Here is a 20,427-nt window from a genome sequence, read left to right as displayed (position 1 = left end):
TTTATTCAGAGTAACACAAGGAAGAACTAGGTGATTGCAAACGATCTGTCAATTGGAATGATTAAGCTAGTATACAACCACCACCTCAACACTTCAAAGAAATACTCTTTTGGATGTTGCTCACTGATCATTTTTATTTGAAAGCAGGTGAATTGATCCAAAGTAAGAGAGACATGGTAGGGTTGGGTTGGAAAGTAGTTCCATCAAGACAAATCAAGGGACAATTTGGCCCACTCCAATGGGTTAAATGCAGAAGGCCTTGGCTGATTCCTTCACAATGATATCGCCTAGCACACACCTATCTTAATCCACCCAAAGACACCTGAAAAAGAAAAAACACATTATCAGGAGCATTCCAAAAAAGCAGGCAGGATATGATTCATTCCTTCAAATGGTGCTAAGTTCATTGAAGTCAAAAAGAACATGAGATGTGTATCCCTAGAAGATGGTCAACTAATTCCTGTCCAGAAGAAACTGGACATGCAGCCTCGGATGCAAACCTAGGAAGAATGGAAGTTTAGAGAAAATGGAAAGAAGACCAATATGGAGTGGTTTTCCATATACTATGGCACAAAGCAATCCAGATTTCTTCTGATAAGAGAAAAATACTGATATTCTCACCTATAGCTTACCCAGTACAGATTCTTGAGCCAGTGCCAAGCCATGGCCCAAACACTGAAAGAGTATAAAGCAATATTATAAAAGATTCCTCAGGACTTTCATTGTTTATGTACAGATTCATGGCCTTTCTTGGTGCACAATGTTCATGGGAAAGTTTCTATTGCAATTTTTCATTTCATCATCTTTAAAATACTTGTTGCATAGAGTTACTCTGAGATTTAAATTGCACTGTATATGTAAATTTTATACCACTTTGTCATATATTCAGAATTAACCACATTTGTCACTGACTTCACCTGGTTATTGAAAGAGAGGTGATAATGAACCAGGAATAAGAAGACTATACTGTGATACTTAATGGATTTCCAAAGCCCAGAAACATTCTGAGTAACACTCAAAGCTTTCTGCCATGAGGAAGCCTGAATGTAAAGCTATTTCCTATTTTGGGAAAATCCTTAAAAAGGAAACAAACAATTTTCAGGCCACATGGAGCCACGTACTTATGACTCTCCCGTGACATTTCTATGAAGGATAAATTTTGCCTATTAAGTGCCAGTAGTTCAAGAGCCATGCAGGTAGAATTGGTAAACAAGAAGCTGCAAACTTCTGGCTTTCCTGGTGTCTGCCTGTTGACCTGATTTCAAAATCCATAAGGAATTAGAGAATAATTAAAAGAAAAGAGGGCTTTTCTCATGATCTTTCCTGCCCTCAAAATATAGTCTACTGTGAGATAGGAAACAAAGAGAACCCAGGAGACCCATGAAGAAAGTATTTATGGGTTGGCCTTACTGAATATAAACCAACAACCATCAGTAGTCCTGGTGGCAGAGGTCACGGTAGTAGCACTTGTGACAGGATCCTGAGAGATCGAGGTGACAGCATCTGAAATTAAGAGGAAATCTTCCAGTCAAGAAATTTGACTCTTCCTCGGGGAGCAATATTTTTGCAAACCAAGCTTTGACCTGACCTCATTATGAATTCACCTCTGCAAATGTCATCAGTTCTATCACAGCTTGACCCTGGCTACCCACTCCTCTTTTCTTTCTTTTCATAGCCCTGTTCTCAGTGGGGAAGAAAGAATTAGGGTTCCCTGCATAGGTAATGAAACTAATAGAAGAGACAGGCCAATACTTTCTCCAGGGCATGAGCCCATAAGACCAAATCCACTTGTGTCTCTATTCACAGGGACCACTTCTCAGAAGCAACAAGGAAATCCCTTGTAGACTGACATCCTGGTAGCTTCCCATGGAATAACTTAGAACTGCATCATTTCCATTGCAGCATGTGGGGAAGAGAAGGAAGAATAAGATGATGCTTCTCAGATTAGAGCAATAGTATCTCCTTTCTTTAAATGCAGTACAATCTCTTCCCCCAGGTTCTGGCCTGGAAGGGGGTATATTTGTCTCACCTTTTGTGGGACCTTGGACCCCACCTATTGCAGCAGTAATTGTGAGACCCCCTTTAGACATAATGGGAGAAATTGATGTTATTGTAAGAAAAATAAAAATGAACAAAAGCTCCATCATCCCCTGGAACTTGGTTCAAAAGGAAGTTGGTGAGACTTATGAGAATTATCACTCCCTACAGAGATACTAACAAATAGCAAGAGGCAAACTGCACAACAGTGAACTAAAACCACCTCCACAGCTGGGGATCTCCATTTCCACACCCACATGCTAGCCATGCTGCCTCAGGCCTCATTCAGGAGAGAGAATTTTTTTTTATATTGGACTCCATAGGGTACACATGACACAGTATATTTGCCCAGACTAGAGTCAATGCCTTTATGATCAGAGGGCACAAGTCCCCAAGCCAGGGAGGCTGAAAAGAGAGAATGCCTGCATGAGCACAAGACAGAGAGCGTAGAATGGGCAGGACACCACAGGAAGAGTCCAAGAATGACTAGGAACTTTGGTCCACAACCTTGGGTTTCAGGTTAAAGAAGGAAAACATCCTTAACCTGGGAATAAGGCATAGATGCCATTACAAAGAGCAACACTTAGAGCTCTTCTTCTACTTAACCCCAACATTCCACATGCTGTATCCCACACTCCAAAGTGCTTCTGATGCCCTCATTTCTGCATCACTTTCAGGAAGTACATTCTCTTCCTTCATTCTGGGACACAATGGCCTCTCATTTACACATTGGCATATATTCAGCACTTTTATGTAGGATAACCAGAGAGATCTTTCCACACATCTCCCCAAAATTCTTGGGCCACAATCAGGTCTCATTCTCCTGTTCTCTCTGCTGGAAAAAAATAAATGATTGACCCACAGTTTCAATAAACCCACAGCTGAGATTTCATATAATCTAATAACTTATAAAAAATAAGCAGATTTTCCATGTTCATCAAGGATATTTGAATCTGGAGTATGGCTTTCTCAGACTTGTCCTCAGGATTCCTTATAACCTATCTCCAATGAAAGCTTTGACATCAGGCTGGGATGGAAAATGGTCCTTGCAGGAAGGCGATTAAGTGAAAATGCTGACTCACCAGTGGAGGGGTCCAGTGGAGTAGCTGTTATATTCTCTGAAAGAGAAAAGGGAAAAGTAGGATGTGAGTTGAACACCAGTTTGGGGTGTGGTGGGAAGAAGAGTGTGGACAATAATGCAGGCTGCCATAGTTGAATAATTTTAGCCTTTGCTGCATAGGCTGAGGGGGAAAAGATGCACAGATAATATAAATCCCACAGAAACATAGTATGTGTAAATGTGATTTACATTCTTAAACAGATTTTCCTGACTCTAACCATAAAATAGGAATCTAGGGTTGGAACTCAGCAAAGATATGATTAAATTAGGAAAAGCCTGAGGTAGAGTCAAATCTATTGTAAATGGTCAGTGAAAATAATGATGGAAGAGTCATGATGGGATTAAGATGGCAGAATAGAAGGACTGGAGCTCAACTTCTCTCCTAAAAACAACAAAATTTACAACTAAAGACTGAGCAATCTCCACCCAAATGTACCAGAAACCTTCAAAAAGATATCCTACTCCAGAAGAAAAAGAGGCCACATCAAGAGGTAGGAGGGGTGATTTCATGATATAACCAACCCCATACCTCCTGGGTGGGAAGCCCAACAGACTGGAAAGTAACTGGCTCACAGAGACTCACCAGTGAGTCTGAGCCCCACATCAAACTCCCACGTGTGGGGACCTGGCACAGGGAGAAAGAGCCCCTGGAGCATCTGACATTGAAGGCCAGTGGAGCTTGTGAGCAGGAGCTCCATGGGACTGGGGAAAATGGAGACCTCATTTTTAAAAGGTGCACACAGACTTTCAGATGCACTGGGTCCCAGGGCAAAGCAAAGTCTCCATAGGAATCTGGGTCAAACCTGACTGCAATTCTTGGAGGACATCCTGGGAAAACAGGGGTGAATGTGACTTGTTGTGGGGAGGGACACTGGAAGCAAAGCTCTCAGGAATATTCAGCAGCATGCCTTTCTCTGGAGGTGGCCATTTTGGGAAAATCTGGCCCGCCAATCAATGCTGACAAGCCCCAGGGCAAACAACAATCCAGGTGGGATCATAGCCCCACCCATCAGTAAACAGGCTGCCTAAAGACCCCCCAGGCACACAGCCACTTCTAATCCCATCCAAAGACAAAGCCCCACACACCAAGGAGGGATAGGAATAAGCTCCACCTACCAGTGGGCAGGCATCAGTTCCTCCCATCAAGAAGCCTACAGTAAGCTCCCATACCGACTTCAGCCACAAGGGGGCAGACAGCAGAAGTAAGAGAGGCTACAACTCTATTATCTGTAAAAGGTCAACACACCAAAAACCTAAAAAAATGAAAAGACAGAGAGCTATAACTCAGATGAGGGAGAAAGGAAAAAAAACATAAAATCAGCTAAGTGATCAGGAGATTCTCAGCCTCCAGGAAAAAGGCTTTAGACTGTTGATGCTGAAGATGACACAAGACATTGGAAATAAACTAGAGGCAAAGATGGATAACTTACAGGAAACACAGAGCAAAGAGATACAAGATATAAAACTTAAACAAGAAGAGATGCAAAATACAACAACTGAAATAAAAAATTCACTAGAAGCAGCTAACAGTAGAATACAGGAGGCAGAAGAATGAATAAGCAAGGTGGAGGACAGATTAGTGGAAATTACGAATGCAGAAGAGAAAAGAGAAAAAAGATTGAAAACAAATGAAGAGAGTCTCAGAGAACTCTGGGACAACATTAAACACACCAACGTCCGTATTATAGGGGTGCCAGAAGGAGAAGAGAGAGAGAGAAGGGGACAGAAAAAATACTCGAAGAGATAATAGCTGAAAACTTTCCTAACATGGGAAAGGAACCACTCACTCAAAGACAGGAAGTGCAACAAGTACCATATAAAATAAACCCAAGGAGGAATACATCAAGACACATATTGATCAAACTGACCAAAATTAAATACAAAGAGAAAATTTGAAAGCAGCTAGGGAAAAGAAACAAATAACATACAAGGGAACCCCAATAAGGTTATGGGCAGATTTTTCAGCAGAAACTCTTCAGGCCAGGAGGGAGTGTCATGATATACTAAACGTGATGGAAGGAAAAAAAACCTCCAACCAAGATTACTTTACCCAGCAAGGCTCTCATTCATATTTGAAGGAGAAATCAAAAGCTTCACAGATAAGCAAAAGCTAAGAGAATTCAGCAACAGCAACACTAAACTAGCTTTAAAACAAATACTAAAGGAACTTCTCTAGGCAGAAAAGAGAAGGCCACAACAGGAAACAAAAATACCACAAATGACAAGGCTCACCAGTAAAGGTATACATACAGTAAAGGTCAGAAATCATCCACACACAATTATGCCAACAAAATCAGAAATCACAAGAAGTGGGTACAAATGCAGGACACTGGAGATGCACTTGCAATTAAGAGACCAACAACTGAAAACAATCTCATATAAGTATAGATTCTTATATCAAAACTTTAGAAAAACTGCAAACCAAAAATCTACAATTGATACACAAACAAATAAGAAAAATCAACTCAAATACAACACTAAAGATAGTCATCAAACCAGAAGAGGAGAGAACAAGAGAAGAAGGGAAGAAAAAAGAGCAACACAAACAAATCCAAAGCAATTAATAAAATGGCAATAAGAACATACATATCAATAATTACCTTAAATGTTAATGGACTAAACACCCCAACCAAAAGACAGAGACTGGCTGAATGGATACAAAAACAAGATCCATATATATGCTGTCTTCAAGAGATCCACTTCACCTCTAGGGACACATACAAATTGAAAGTGACAGGATGGAAGAAAATATTCCATGCAAATGGGAATCAAAAGAAAGCTGGAGTAGCAATACTCATATCAGACAAAATAGACTTTAAAATGAAGAATATTTTAAGGGACAAGGGAGGTCACTATATAATGATCAAATGATCAATCCAAGAAGAAGATATAACAATTTTAAATATCGGGAGTTCCCGTTGTGGCGCAGTGGTTAACGAATCCGACTAGGAACCATGAGGTTGCGGGTTCGGTCCCTGCCGTTGCTCAGTGGGTTAACGATCCGGCGTTGCCGTGAGCTGTGGTGTAGGTTGCAGACGCGGCTCGGATCCCGCGTTGCTGTGGCTCTGGCGTAGGCCGGTGGCTACAGCTCCGATTCAACCCCTGGCCTGGGAACCTCCATATGCCGCGGGAGCGGCCCAAGAAATAGCAACAACAACAAAAGACAAAAGACAAAAAAAAAAAAAAAAAGAAATTGTGCTGGCAAAAACATAGAACTACCTGTATGATCATAAAAACTTGATTTATACCAAATACTATACACAAAAATCAAAATTTTAATCATAAAGTATAAAATAATATTCTTAGGGTAAAGCATGATGAAAAATGGTGTGAGAAAAGGAATATGTGTGTGTGTGTCTTTGGGTGGGTGGGTGGGTGTGTGTATATGGATGGTTCGCTTGAGAAAAAACATGATCAAATGAGCCAAACTATGATGAATTGATTGTTCCACACTTTAATTGTATCTCCAAGATTGCCCCTTTAGAGGATAAGCAAATCCTGGAGTAACATGAGTACTCAGGACTTACACACACAGTTACAAGACACTGGGGCTACCAGCAGAGGTCCAATACGATCCACTTGCTCATATCAGGTCACTTCACCCACAGCCATTATTAAGCCAATCCTTTCCTGTTAATATGGATCCCTTTTTTCATTACATCATTACTTTTTGTTGACTTCAGGGACAATGTGTCCACTCTAGCCAAAGGGGCCTGACTTGGCTTCCCTGAGCATGCTCTTTTCATGAGTCCAGGTGTGCCTAGGAAGCTAGGTCAGCATTCCAATCCCTTTCTCAGCCAGCAGTTTTTTTACTCATATCCTAATGCTATCAATTCCTCTCCTGCATTCTCGAGGTTTACCTTATCTGAGTGTAGGTAATTTTTCGAATAGTTACTTAGAGCCCATTTGCCTGACAATACAGGCAACTGTCAGCTGCAGCCCAAGAGTCTGTCATATCTAAATACTTCCCAAAGGACAGGAGCCTAAATAAACCAAGAACTTTTCAACTCTACTTACTGAGTGGATTTCCTTTCAATAGTAAATTAGTATCTGACTTCCAAATAGCAACACTGTACTTAATTTAGGAACTGTCATTGGTAATTTGGTCATTTTAGGCCCCAGACCTCTTGGTAATGACAGTCAGGGGGTGGTCTTTGAGAATCTTTTTTCCCACCCAACTAGTAGCAATACAGCTTGTTTGTGTATGTGTGGAACTCTCCCTGAGTGTTTTTTTCTCAGTAGGCTCATTAAAATAAATTTCTACTCTATGAAGGAGCTTTTCTGAATCACACTCATGTGTTTGACTATCTCTCTCCCATCATCTAGGACAGGACAGAAAACTATAGGTGTTATGGCCTCAGAATAGTCTGATGCTCTTCGGGGTGGGGCTACTTATATCCACACCACTAAGAAGCTAACAACTACTTGTCAAACGGTCTTGAGAAGAGTCTGAGTTGGATAGTTTTCAAATTAAAAAACCCAAAAGAACTTTTCAAAGAAATCCTATTTTATTTCTGCCAAAGAGTCCAGTCTGCCCATAGATGATGGCAGAAATTAATATCACATGAACAGTCAGAGCCTATGGGCTCACAGAAACACCTAGGGCCTGCTCTCAGTAAATCTATTAAGGTTTCTGTTTATGGTCCTGCTAAAATTCAGATTTCTACCTGGTGCCTTTGTGAGAAGAGGCGGACAGGATTCCTAGATTAGAGGTATGATTTTTGCCAAAACCAGAAGAGTCCTATTGGACTCTGACTTTCTTGCTTATTAGCATGATCTAAAAAACACGACCACACACATAATTAGAGCGATGTCTCTGGTTGCTCCAACACACATAATTCCCAGGAATTTCACAGATAGAACTAGGCCTTGAATATTAACTGAAAACTACTACCCTCTTCATCACATGAATACTAAGAGTCAGTAATTTTTTGGAGTTTATTCCATTGATGAACCAAGTATCATGATATGTATTTGCCTTTAATGGTTATTAACTCCAAATCTTGTCTAACTAGATATGGCAGTGTGCTAATAAATTCACATGTCACTAAGAGTTTGGGGTTAGTAGAAGCAAACTATTGGATTTGGAGTGGATAAGCAATGACATCCTGCTGTATAGCACAGGGAACCATATCTAATCACTTGTGATGGAACATGATGGAGGATAATGTGAGAAAAAAGAACGTATACATATATATATATAACCTGATCACTTTGTGTACAGAAAAAATTGATAGAACATTGTAAATCAACTATAATAAAAAAATTTAAATAAAAATTAAAAAAACAAACTCACATATCCTTGTGGTAACAGTATCAATGTACAATGAGTTCCATTCCATAAAAATTAAAAATTGTGCCTGGGGGAAAGAAGGTGTTACCTAAGTCTTTAAGGGTTCACCAATCCCTCTTGGCCTGTTGCACTTTCTAAATAGTGTTTATCATGTTGAGCAATATTAAAACAATCAGAGGACACACCTTGATTGGCCTTTGATTATCTCCTCTACTTGTTATTACGTAGCATAAGAGAATTGTTTTTTTAAAAAAGAAAAATATTTAATAAGCTTCAAATTCCAACTCAATCATTTCCTTAAACAGAGCATTATGTTGCTTCTCTTGGATTTTGTACTGCTTAGTTTCCTGCTGGTGAGAGTTAAGGCAATTTTAAAGGTTCTCCTTTAGCAAGACTCTCAAAACTGGGCAAAACTGACCTAGCAAATGTCCAAAATGAGAAGGACAAAAGTACCACAAGTTGTTCTTATATAAGGTCCATCCCAATTATGCATTCAGGTGTCAAATCCTTCCAGCCAACATCCCACCAGGAACACAACTATCCTGGGTTTGTTGTGAGGAAAACAGAAACCATGGAGAATCCCAGGGAGGCGCATTAGCACAAGTGTTTAGAAAGAACTAATTACAGGATGTGGGCCTGTGTGAGGTGATTCGGGGGAGGGTTTAGGGAAGAAGTCCCCTGCTGCTCTGGATTGGTGACTGTAGGGGAACATGAGTGATGATGTGACTGGGTGACTTAACAGACCTTATGCAGAAGGAGAAGAGACTAGAGTAAGGCTAAAGCTGTCACAGATGATGAAGCTGGAGTCCCTCATTAGCTGGGAGAAGGGGTGTTTAGTATTTTACGGTTTGCAGGCTGACCTGTTTTTTGTATTTATTGAAACAAAATTATAAAATTGGCCACAATTATGCAAGTCACTCCGAGCCCTTGAGTGATGTTGGTATTTTGTGAGACTGTTAGTGTCCAACAAGAGGGCACCACTTCCAAGATGTGAGCCCAGGTCAAACGCTAACAATTCTAAAGCCCACATGTGTCAAGCCAGTTCCCAGACTTCTGGAGCTGCTTCCCTCTTTCTCATCTGCTAAGTTACTGCAGATAAAAGAATAATCATGTGCCCGTTAATAATAGAGTTTAATGGAATCAAAGTGAACATTTGTATCTAGGAAATGTTGATTAGTGCATTTATATAAGAAAAAACTCTAGTCACTAGTGATATACCTAAGGATTGTGTCTCATTTCTTAAAATTGGATAAATATGTAGTAAGATCACTTATTAACATCAAACAAGGAAAAACTAAGTAAAATTCAAAATATCTGTCACTTGGATTAGCTTAGTTATTGGACAACCGCTACACCAGACCCTTTAAAAAATACACTATTTTTGATGCTACTCACTACTATTTTTATTTGAAAGCTGATCAGAGATAAAAGAATAAGTAATTGCATTAAATCAAATCAAGGGACATTTTGACCTAGCCCTGCAAGATCAATTAAAGAAGGCTGAGAATTTTTCCTTAAGAAATTTAATCAGACTGCATCAAAAAAAAAAAAAAAAAAAAAAAAAAGAGGGTTCTAATAAGGGATGAAGAGTGTGGCTTCATTCCTTGGAATCTACAAGGAAACTAACAAATGTCAAATGGCACTGAATTCAACGAAGTCTAAAAGACCATGAGAGGAGTTCCCATCATGGCGCAGGAGAAACAAATCAGACTAGGAACCATGAGGTTGCGGGTTCGATCCCTGGCCTGGCTGAGTGGGTTAAGGATCCGGCGCTGCTGTGAGCTGTGGAGTAGGTCACAGACGAGGCTCGGATCCTGCGTTGCTATGGCTGTGGCATAGACTGGTGCATACAGCTCCAATTGGACCCCTAGCCTAGGAACCTCCACATGCCATGGGTGCAGCCCTAAAAAGAAAAAAGAAAAAGAAAAAGAAATAAAAAAATAAAAGACCATGAGATATACATCCCTGGAAAATTACAGCTAATTCTTGTCCAGAAAATTGAACACACAGCCTTGGATGGAAGCCTAGATAGGCTGGAAGTTTAGAGAAAACAGTAAAACCACTATGGACTAGGTTTCCATACACTAAGGCACAGAGCAATCCAGCCTTCTTTAGATAAGAGACACATATTCATATTCGCACCCACAGGCTACCCAGGAACCAAGCATTGGCTCAGAAACTGTAGAGTATAAAGCGATACTTTAAAATAATTCCCAAGACTTTCATTGTTTAGGTACAAATACAGTCCCTTTCATTATTGCCCATATGTTCAGGGGAAAGCTTCTCATTGTAATTTTTCCATTTCTTCATCTTTAAAATGTTTATTGCATTGATTCTTTTTTTTTTTTTTTTTTTTTTTTTTTTTTTGTCTTTTGCTGCTGTTGTTGTTGTTGCTATTTCTTCGGCCGCTCCCGCGGCATATGGAGGTTCCCACGCTAGGGGTTGAATCGGAGCTGTAGCCACCGGCCTACGCCAGAGCCACAGCAACGCGGGATCCGAGCCGCGTCTGCAACCTACACCACAGCTCACGGCAACGCCGGATCCTTAACCCACTGAGCAAGGGCAGGGACCGAACCCGCAACCTCATGGTTCCTAGTCGGATTCGTTAACCACTGCGCCACGACGGGAACTCCTATTGCATTGATTCTTATGAGATTTTAATTACATCATATTTGTGAATTTTATACCACAATGCCTGTCTTATATTCAGAAGCAACGACATTTGTTATTGATTTTATCTGAAAGTTGAATGAGGGGGGAAATGAACCAGAAATTAGGAAGGCTGTACTGTGACCCTGAATGGATTTCCAAAGTCCCAAAAATACCCTGAATGACACTCAAAACATTCCACCTCAAAAAAGCTTCATTGTAAAGGTATTTTTCTACTTGGGGAAAATTCTTAAAAGGAAACAAAGAATTTCCTGGTTAAAACAAACTAACAAACAAAAACCATAAAGAGGTGCCTGGGCCATGGAGGCACAAATCTTTGTTTCTCAAGTGACATTTTTACCAAAGATGAATCCTGCCTTTTAAGTGCCAGTACTTCAAGAGCCATGCAAGTAGAATTGGTAAACAAGAAGCTGCAACTTTTGGCTCCCCTGATGTCTGTCTGTTGACCTGACTTGAAAATCCATAAGGAATTAGAGAATAATGAAAAGAAAAGATGCTTTTCTTGTGACATCTCATGCCTCCAAAATATAGTCTACTGTGAGAATGGGGAACAGAGGGAACCCAGAAGGCTCATGCAGAAAGCACGTGGAGGGGTTGGTCTTACCAGAATTAGCAGTGGTGTCATCAGCTATGGTGGTATCCTCAGGAGCAGCAATTAAGAGGAAACATGCCAGTCAAGACATTTAACTCTTCCTCAGGGAAACAAAATTTGTCCCACCCAAGCTTGAGTGTACATTCCCAATTCCCCTCTGCAAATATCATTGATTCTGTCCAACCTTTAACCTGGCTACCCACTCTCCTCCTGTCTCATTCTCCTAGCCCTGTCCTTGGTGGACCAGAAAGAATTTAGGGTTTTCCTGCAAGGGCCATGATACCACTGGAAAAGACAGGCAAATATTTATACCCACCATGAACACAAAAGACCAAATCCACATATGTCTCTATTCACAGGGACCACTCCTCAGAAGCAAGAAGTAAATCCCATGTGGACTGACATTCTGCTACCTTTCCAAGCAATAACTTAGAAATGCCCATTTTCCATTGCAGCATGAGGAGAAGAGAAAAAAGAATACAATGATGCATCCCAAATTAGAGTAATAGCATCTCCTTTTTTGAATGCAGTAAAATCTCCTTTCTTGGGTTCTGGACTGAAAGGTAGGTGTGTTTTTCTCACTTTTTGTGTGGAATTGGACCCCACCTATTAGAGCAGTAATGGTGAGAGCCATTTTAGATAATGGGAAATATTGCTACTATTCTGATAATGACAAAAATCGGCAAACATCTATCAAACACCCCGTGTTCAAAGGGAACTTTCCGAGGTTATAAGAATGATGATTCCTTACAGAGCTACTAACAAATAAGAGTCATACCTTGCATTTGTGAGCTAAAACCATCTCAGCACCTGGGCAGAGCCATCTCAATGTCCACACTCTCCATGTCCATTCTCTCCTCTGAATGAGGCTGCCTCAGTTCTCACTCGGAGGAGAGAATACTTTTTAAAATTGGACCCAACATGGCATGTAGGAAACCCAGCACTGTGTGTGAGCTCAGACTAGAGTAAGTGACCTCGTGACCAGAGAATACAAGTCCCCAAGCTGGGGAGGCTGAAAAGAGAGATCGTGAGAATGCCTGCATGAGCTCAACACAGAGAGCATAGAATGGGCAGGACACCACGGGAGGAGTCCAAGAATGACTAGGAACTTTGGTCCACAACCTTGGGTTTCAGGTTAAAAAGGAAAACATCCTTAACCTGGGAATAAGGCATAGATGCCATTACAAAGAGCAATGCTTAGAGCCCTTCTTCTACTTGACCCCTACTTTCCACATCCTGTATCCTACCCTCCCATGTGGTCCTGATGCCCTTATTTCCAGAACACTTTCAGGGAGTATATTCCCTTCCTTCTTTCTGGACCAACTGGCCTCTCATTTACACATTGGCATATATTCAGCCTTTCCATTTAGGGGAACCAGAGAGACTTTACATGTACCTCCCAAGAATTCTTAGGCCACAACATTAGAGCACATTTCCTGTTCTCTCTGCTGGAAAAATAAATGATTAACCCCCAATATATATAAATTTATCAAAAGACTTTGTGTTTTCTAATAACATTTATGAAGCAGATTTTCTATGTTCAGCATGAACTTTAGAATCTGGAATATGGCTTTCCCAGAATTATGCTTAGGATTTCTCATAACCTATCCCCCGTGGAATCTTTGACATCAGCTGAGATGACCAGAAAAGATAAAACCCACAAAACTCTACCAAAAACATAATATGTTGTCACTTTAGCTTTCCTGAAATAACCCTTTATTAACTTTTTTTTCTGTCTTTTTTTTTTTAAGGGCCGTACCCATGGCATATGGTTCCCAGGCTAGGGGTCCAAACAGAGCTGTAGCCGCTGGCCTACGCCTCAGCCACAGCAATGCAGGATCCATCTGTGACCTACCCACAGCTCACAGCAATGCCAGATCCTTAACCCTCTGAGCAAGGCTAGGGATCAAACCTGTGTCCTCATGGATGCTAGTCAGGTTCGCTAACCCCTGAGCCATGACGGGAACTCCTATTCTTAAACAGATCTTGCTGACTCTACCATGAAGTTGGATTCCAAGGTTATTACTGAACAAAGATCTGACTGAATAACAAAAAGCCTAAAGGTAGATTCACCTCTATTATGAGCGGTCAGTGAAAATGGTGATGGAATAGAGGAGCGGATTAGGGGACAGGAGGTGCCAGCATTCTAGCCTCCCCCAAACCCTCCTCCACACGAGGTTCATAGCCTGGTGTAATGTTCCTCCAGACTTTAAGTTAAGAATCTTTACTTATGGCCAGAAACCAGGAAACTGGAAACTGCCACCAGAGCCAGGGCCACCAAGAGCTTCATGATGGTAAACTGAAGAGCAGGGAGCACAGATAGCAAAGCCCAAAAGCCCAGAGGGAGGAAAGACTCTGGGTTCAGGATTCCATGTCCTGACATTATATAGGCAGAAGCTGCCAGATCAGAATCCAGGTTAGTTAATGGCAGGAATGTTGGTACTGTTGAATCAATACCACAACCAGGGGCTCTTGGAAAGATCATGACATCAATCCCTTGATACTGACATAGGATTTCATTCAAGAGTTTTGCATATTAAATATTTTCCAGGCATCAACTTTTCCTCCAGGCTTCCCTTTACCTTGTAGAAAGAGTGGCACCATGATTTTACCAGCCCTTCTGACACACTGCAGAAGCCCCCCACCAAGCCTTCCTGATTTCCTCTAGTCTGCAGGGCTGCTTTCAGAGACCTGGGAAGCTTGCTCAGCCCTGTGTCTCCTCAGTGGAGAATAATCAGGGTTGAGCAGCCTAATCAAAGAGCCATCCTCTGTGATTCAGGCTGAGCATTCTTCAAGCTGGAGCCTCCCTCCTGCACATGTACATCAGTCAGATAACACGTAGAGAGAGAGAGCCCAACACTGGATATGATTTCTCTGCATTTAAATATGTCTTGTGAAACTTTTCAAAATCAAAGAGAAAGACAATAGAAAACTAAAGTAATATTTGTTGATTAATGCATCCTTTGAGTCGACTCATTCATTCTACAAATATCCATTGTGTGCTAGACATTAGAGAAACGGCAATAAGCAAAGCACACAAAACGCCATGCCATACCCTAACCCTAACCCTAACCCTAACCCTAACCCCTAACCCTAACCCTAACCCTAACCCTAACCCTAACCCTAACCCTAACCCTAACCCTAACCCTAACCCTAATATAAATTCCTAATATATGGCATGCCTAATATAAATTCCTACTGGGAATTTATACATAAAAAGTAAACAGAAAAGAAGGAAAGAAGGATGAAAAAGAGGAAAGAAGGAAGAAAATGGTATATTATATGTCAGGTGATAAGCCCTAATAAATAATACAAGAAAGAAGAAGGAAAGTGTTATTAGAGTGGAAAGTGAGGTTATAATTTAAGATAAGTAGCCTTAAAAAGCTAATCAATATCATGTCAAATTAAGTCCAATGGACAACTCGAATTCATAATGCAGCTCCAAAACTTTTTACTAACACCCTTTACCATCATTTATGTATTTTTTTATTTTTCATTATAAAAATTAAAATAGAAGTATATGTAAAAGAGTAGAAGCCACAAGACCATCCATTACAGTGAGATAAGTGCATTACTTTGGTACTTACATATTTTCTAAAAACTTTTATGCCCATATGAACATGTGCTCCTCCATGCCTGACATTCCACACTATCACTGTTATCACTACCAAAAAGCAAATATGAAATGAATTTCTCCATGTTCCCATTACCATATGCAAATATGTATGTATGAAAATGTGCATATATATATTTCTTACAAAATGATATACCAGAATGACATTATATTCTGGACCACTCTTTCTTCCTTCTATGTTCAATCTCTTGTAATCAAAGTCAACCACTATAAATCTATATCATTCTTTCTGTTGACCTAGTTATACTATAATTGACTCTAGCTTTACATGTTGATGGGAATTAATGTCATTTCTAGTTTTTGCTGCTACCAATCATGAATCCATTGATACATTTTTTATATATATATTTGGCCATCCCATGGCATATGGAGTTCCCAGGCCAGGTATCAGATCCAAGCCACAGTTGCAAACTTCACCACAGCTTCAGCAATGCCAGATCCTTTAACCCACTGTGCTGTGCTAGGGATTGAACCTGTGTCCTGGCACTGCATATACACCACTGATCCCATTGCACCACAGTGGGAACTCCCACTGATACACTTTTTATGTGCTTTTATTTACCAAAAATTTTATATCAACACTAAAGTTCACCAGAGGTTTTTGAATTAAATATGTGTGTTTTTTGTGGTATCAAATTGCTTTCCCAAAAGACTCTAAAATTAATATTAAAAGAAAATATAGGAGTACATTTGTCCAGCCATCTCTGGTATAGGTGAATGTATCTTAATTTAATTTTTTCAACCAGATAGGTCAAAAGCAATATTTGTTATGCTTATTTGCACTTCCCAGATTAAAGTAAATTTGAGCATGTTGTATGTAATTATTGACCACTTGAATTTCCTCTTTCATGATTTGCTATTCAAATATTTTAAACTAGTCTGTTTTATGATCTTATCAGTTTAAGAATGTATCATATATTTTTAAATATTAATATTTTATCTTTTATAAAAATCACAAAGTTTCCAATCCAACACATATGTTTTAATTTTATTCACAATGTATTTTTGATGTTAAATTTAAGTAGTGCTATCATTTCATTATAATTTAGGTTAATAGGTCAATATACCCAAAATATATAAAGAGTTCATATAGCCCCATGTCAAAAAAAGCAAACAATCTGATTTAAAAATGAGAAGAGGACCCGAATAGGCTTTCCCAAGAAGACATTCAGATAATCAACAGGCACATGAAAGGATACTCAACATAGTAATCATCAGAGAATTGCAAATTAAAATCAAAATTAGACATCACCTCACACCTGTCAGAATGACCATTGCCAAGAAGAAAATGAGTTCTATTCAACAGTTTTGGAAGTCCTAGCTGCAGCAATCAGTGAAGAAAAAGAAGCGAAAGTATCTAAATTGGAAAAGAAGAAGTAAATCCATCATGGTTTACAGATGACATGGTACTATAATAGAAAATCCTAAAGATACTACCAGAAAACTACTAGAGCTCATCAATGAATTTGGTAAAGTTGCAGGATACAAAATTACACAGAGAAATCTCTTGCATTCCTATACACCAAAAATGAAAGATCAGAAAGAGAAGTTAAGGAAACAATCCATTTACCATCACATCAAAGAAAGTAAAATACCTAGGAATAAACCTACCTAAAGAGGCAAAAAACCCATACTCTGAAACTATGAGACACTGATGAAGGAAATCAAAGATGACACAAACAGATGGAAAGATATACCATGCTCTTGAATTGGAAGAATCAACATTGTCAAAATGACTGCACTACTCAAGGCAATCTATAGATTCAGCACAATCTTTATCAAACTACCATGGCATTTTTCACAGAACTAGAACAACAACAACAAAAAAAAATGTTTTAATTTGTATGGAAAGACAAAAGACCCTGAATAGACAAAGCGTTCTTGAGAAAGAAAATTGGGACTGGAGAAATCAAGTTCTCCAACTTCAGACTTTACTACAAAGCTACAATAATCAAAATAGTTTGGTTACTGGCACAAAAACAGATATACAGATCAATGGAACAGGATAGAAAGCCCAGGAATAAACCCACACGCTTATGGTCAATTAATCCATGATCAAGGAGGCAAGAACATACAATGGAGAAAGATAGCCTCTTCAGTAAATGGTGCTGGGAAAACTAGACAGCTACATGTAGAAGTATATAATTAGAACACACTCTAACACCATGCACAATAGTAAACTCAAAATGGATTAAAGATCTAAACATGAGACCAGATAGTATAAAACTCCTAGAGGAAAACATAGACAGAACACTCTTTGACACAAATTGCAGAAATATCATTCTTGATCCACTTCCTAGAGTAATGAAAATAAAAACAAAAATAAACAAATGGGACCTAATTCAACATAAAAGTTCATGCACAGCAAAGGAAACCACAAACAAAATGAAAAAACAACCCACAAAATGGGAGAAAATATTTGCAAATGAAGTGACTGACAAGGGATTAATCTCCAAAATATACCAACAACTCATGCAGCTCAATATTAAAAAAAAGAAGAAGAAAACAATCAAAAAATGGGTAGGAGATCTAAACAGACATTTCTCCAAAAACATGTGCTCATTTTGGCAGCACATATACTAAGATGACAGACAGATGGCCAAAAAAAACGTGAAAAGTTTGTAGTGTTTGTCACACAGCAATAGGGAAATTCACAAAGCAAGTATAGCCAAGATAATCACAGATAAGAATAAAGTTGCAGGAATTACAATAGTTCATGTGAAGTGTTTACCATAAAGCTACTGTACTAAATAGTCCAGGGTGGAGCAAGAGTAGAGAAATCGAAAGATGGAGCAGACTAGAGGGCTCAGAAAACAAATTTACAAACATAAAGTCATCTAATTTTAATAAAGCTGGGAAAAGATTAATTTTTAAAATAGGGTAGTCATATAAACAAAAATGAATACTGCCACCCACCTCACTCCATACAAAGAAATATATGTTTATTTTCCATAGGTAGTCTATTTAGATGTGCTATATAAAAAATAAGATGAAATAAGGCTTCTAGAAGATAGCATAAGAAAATGTGCTTCACAGCTGGCATATGCAAATTCTTGTTAAATAAGAAACACTAAACTAATGAGGTAGTAAAAGACAGATGCATTAGGCTATAATAAATAAAGAAAATTGTCCAAAGCAGGTTTCAGCAGACTACAGCCCTCAAACGCGTCTACTGTTTCATGTAAACAAAACTTTCTTGGGACACAGACACATTCATTCATTCACATGTTTTCAAGGGCTGCTTCAGGGCTACAATAGCAGAACTGATTAATGGTAACAGAAATCTTATGCCCTGCAAGCCTAAAATGTTTCCTAGCCTGACCTTTTAGGAAAAAAAAAAATTGCTGACCCCTGATCCAATGTGAAATGTGAAAAGATCATCCCCAGAATGGGAGGAGACATTTACAATAAATATAACCAACAAAGGACTAGTATTTAGGCCATGAAATGGTCCTCCTAAAAAATTGATAAGAAAAAGATGATCCAGAAGAACCATTAGGAAAGCTTGGAATAAGACGTCACAAAAGGAGATAATTAAATAATCAATGAGCGTATGAAAAAGTGCTCAAACTGTTGGTTATCAGAGAAAAGCAAATTAAAACAACAGTGAGATCTACAGCTCATCAGAATAATTAAAAAGACTGAGAATACCAAGTATTGGCAATGAAGTGAAAAACAGAAATATAGGTGGAATACATCCACACAGAAAACTATTAAACTTCAGGAGTATAAATAAAGGAAGCCAAAATAAATGAGAAATATAGCATATTTATGAATTGGAGACTCAGCATTGAAAAGAGATCAATCACCCCAATTCTGCTTAAATTAATCTATACATTCAAGACAAAACTAGCAAAAATCTCTGAAGATTATTTGGTGGGTAGCAAATGATAAGCTATTTCTTTGGGGGGAGGCACACCTGTGGCATATTTCCCAGGCTATGCAGCTGCTGGCCTATGCCACAGCCACATCAACGCCAGATCCAAGCTGCATCTGTGACCTACACCACAGCTTACAGCAACGCTGGATCCTTAACCCACTAAGCAAGGCCAGGGATGGAACCTGCATCCTCATGGATACAAGTCGGGTTCGTAACCCACTGAGCCACAATGGGAACTCCCATGATAAGCAATTTCTAATAATGTGCATAAAAGACCAAGAGCAAAAAAAGAACCAGGACATTTCCAAAGAAAATCAGAGAAGACCTGCTCTGATATCAAGACCTAATTAATAATTAAGACAGTGTAGTACTATACAGGAGTAGACAAGTAGGAAAACAGAATGTAATAAACGACCAAAATAGAAGAATTGTACATTTTTTAACCACAAAGGTGGCAATGCAGAGGAGTCAAAAAATGTTTGTTTTTAAATAAATGGTGCTGGGACAATTACATTTAGAATAAAGTGAAAATTGACTTCTACATCACTGCTCACAAAAAAAAAAAAAAAGTTTCAGGAAGAATTTAGATTTAAATGTGGTACCAAAACCAAAGAGTTTCTAGGAGACAGAATAGAAGAGTGTGTTGAGATGGGACCCTGAGAAAGCAGAAGCAGCATAAAGTAGGAGGGGAATCAAAGCCCAAAGGCTATAAATCAGATTCCACTTGACTGTAAAGGTGACCCATAGGGGAAAAAAAGTTAAAATGTTGAAATAACTTTGGTCTCCAATTGAATTTGTTGTTAAAACAAAGTGAATTCTCTCTGAAAATGAACAACGCAGCTTCCCAGACACTACATGGTACAGTAGAAAGAAAATGGTTTCAAATACAATATGTTATCTATTTCTAGATATGGCTATCCTATCATTTAATTTCATTTTTCTTTTACAATTCCAATAAAAAAATTGTGCTATAAATCGATATCTAAATTACACAATACACATTGTAGCTGCTGCATTATTTAAAGGCATGTAAGCAAATGTGACTCTCCCAAAAAGTGGGAAAACAAAGCTCTTGTCTTTCTAAAAGAAAAAAAAAACCTAATTAATGGAACCATAGACATGCAGTGAAATCTATGCATCAAGAATGTGATAAAGAAAATGGAGACACACAGAAGAGCTTCTAGGAAGCTGAAAGAGAAAC

The 20,427-nt window shown here is 39.1% G+C and overlaps 1 protein-coding gene and 1 long non-coding RNA gene across 10 annotated transcripts in view; one reads left to right on the top strand and one right to left on the bottom strand.

Moving 5' to 3' along the window:
• Positions 1-20,427, top strand: part of TESPA1 (thymocyte expressed, positive selection associated 1) — a 129,298-nt gene that overhangs the window by 75,366 nt on the left and 33,505 nt on the right. For 2 of the 9 annotated variants that reach the window (XR_014803295.1, XR_014803291.1), the window contains exon 11: positions 12,168-12,275. The exons of 3 other annotated variants lie outside the window; for them this stretch is intronic. The gene's annotated coding sequence lies outside the window, so the exon portion shown is untranslated. Of the gene's footprint in view, positions 1-12,071; positions 16,317-20,427 lie in introns of those variants that run through there. 4 more of the 9 variants (XR_014803297.1, XM_084955843.1, XR_014803293.1 and 1 more) reach the window with 3 other exon arrangements.
• Positions 115-3,160, bottom strand: LOC100523787 (uncharacterized). The gene is made up of 3 exons (XR_002343972.2): positions 3,120-3,160; positions 1,411-1,503; positions 115-322 (listed from the first exon to the last, which is right to left on the bottom strand). It is a non-coding gene; the product is annotated as an uncharacterized LOC100523787 (long non-coding RNA).

This window comes from Sus scrofa, chromosome 5 (assembly GCF_054392235.1).
Source record: "Sus scrofa isolate SSC_HxYL_T2T_F1_AM1 chromosome 5, Sscrofa_HxYL_maternal_Yorkshire_Landrace_v2.0, whole genome shotgun sequence".
NCBI classification, from domain to species: Eukaryota; Metazoa; Chordata; class Mammalia; order Artiodactyla; family Suidae; genus Sus; species Sus scrofa.
Note: the sequence above shows the minus strand (reverse complement) of the source record. Positions and strands in the feature narration are given on the sequence as shown.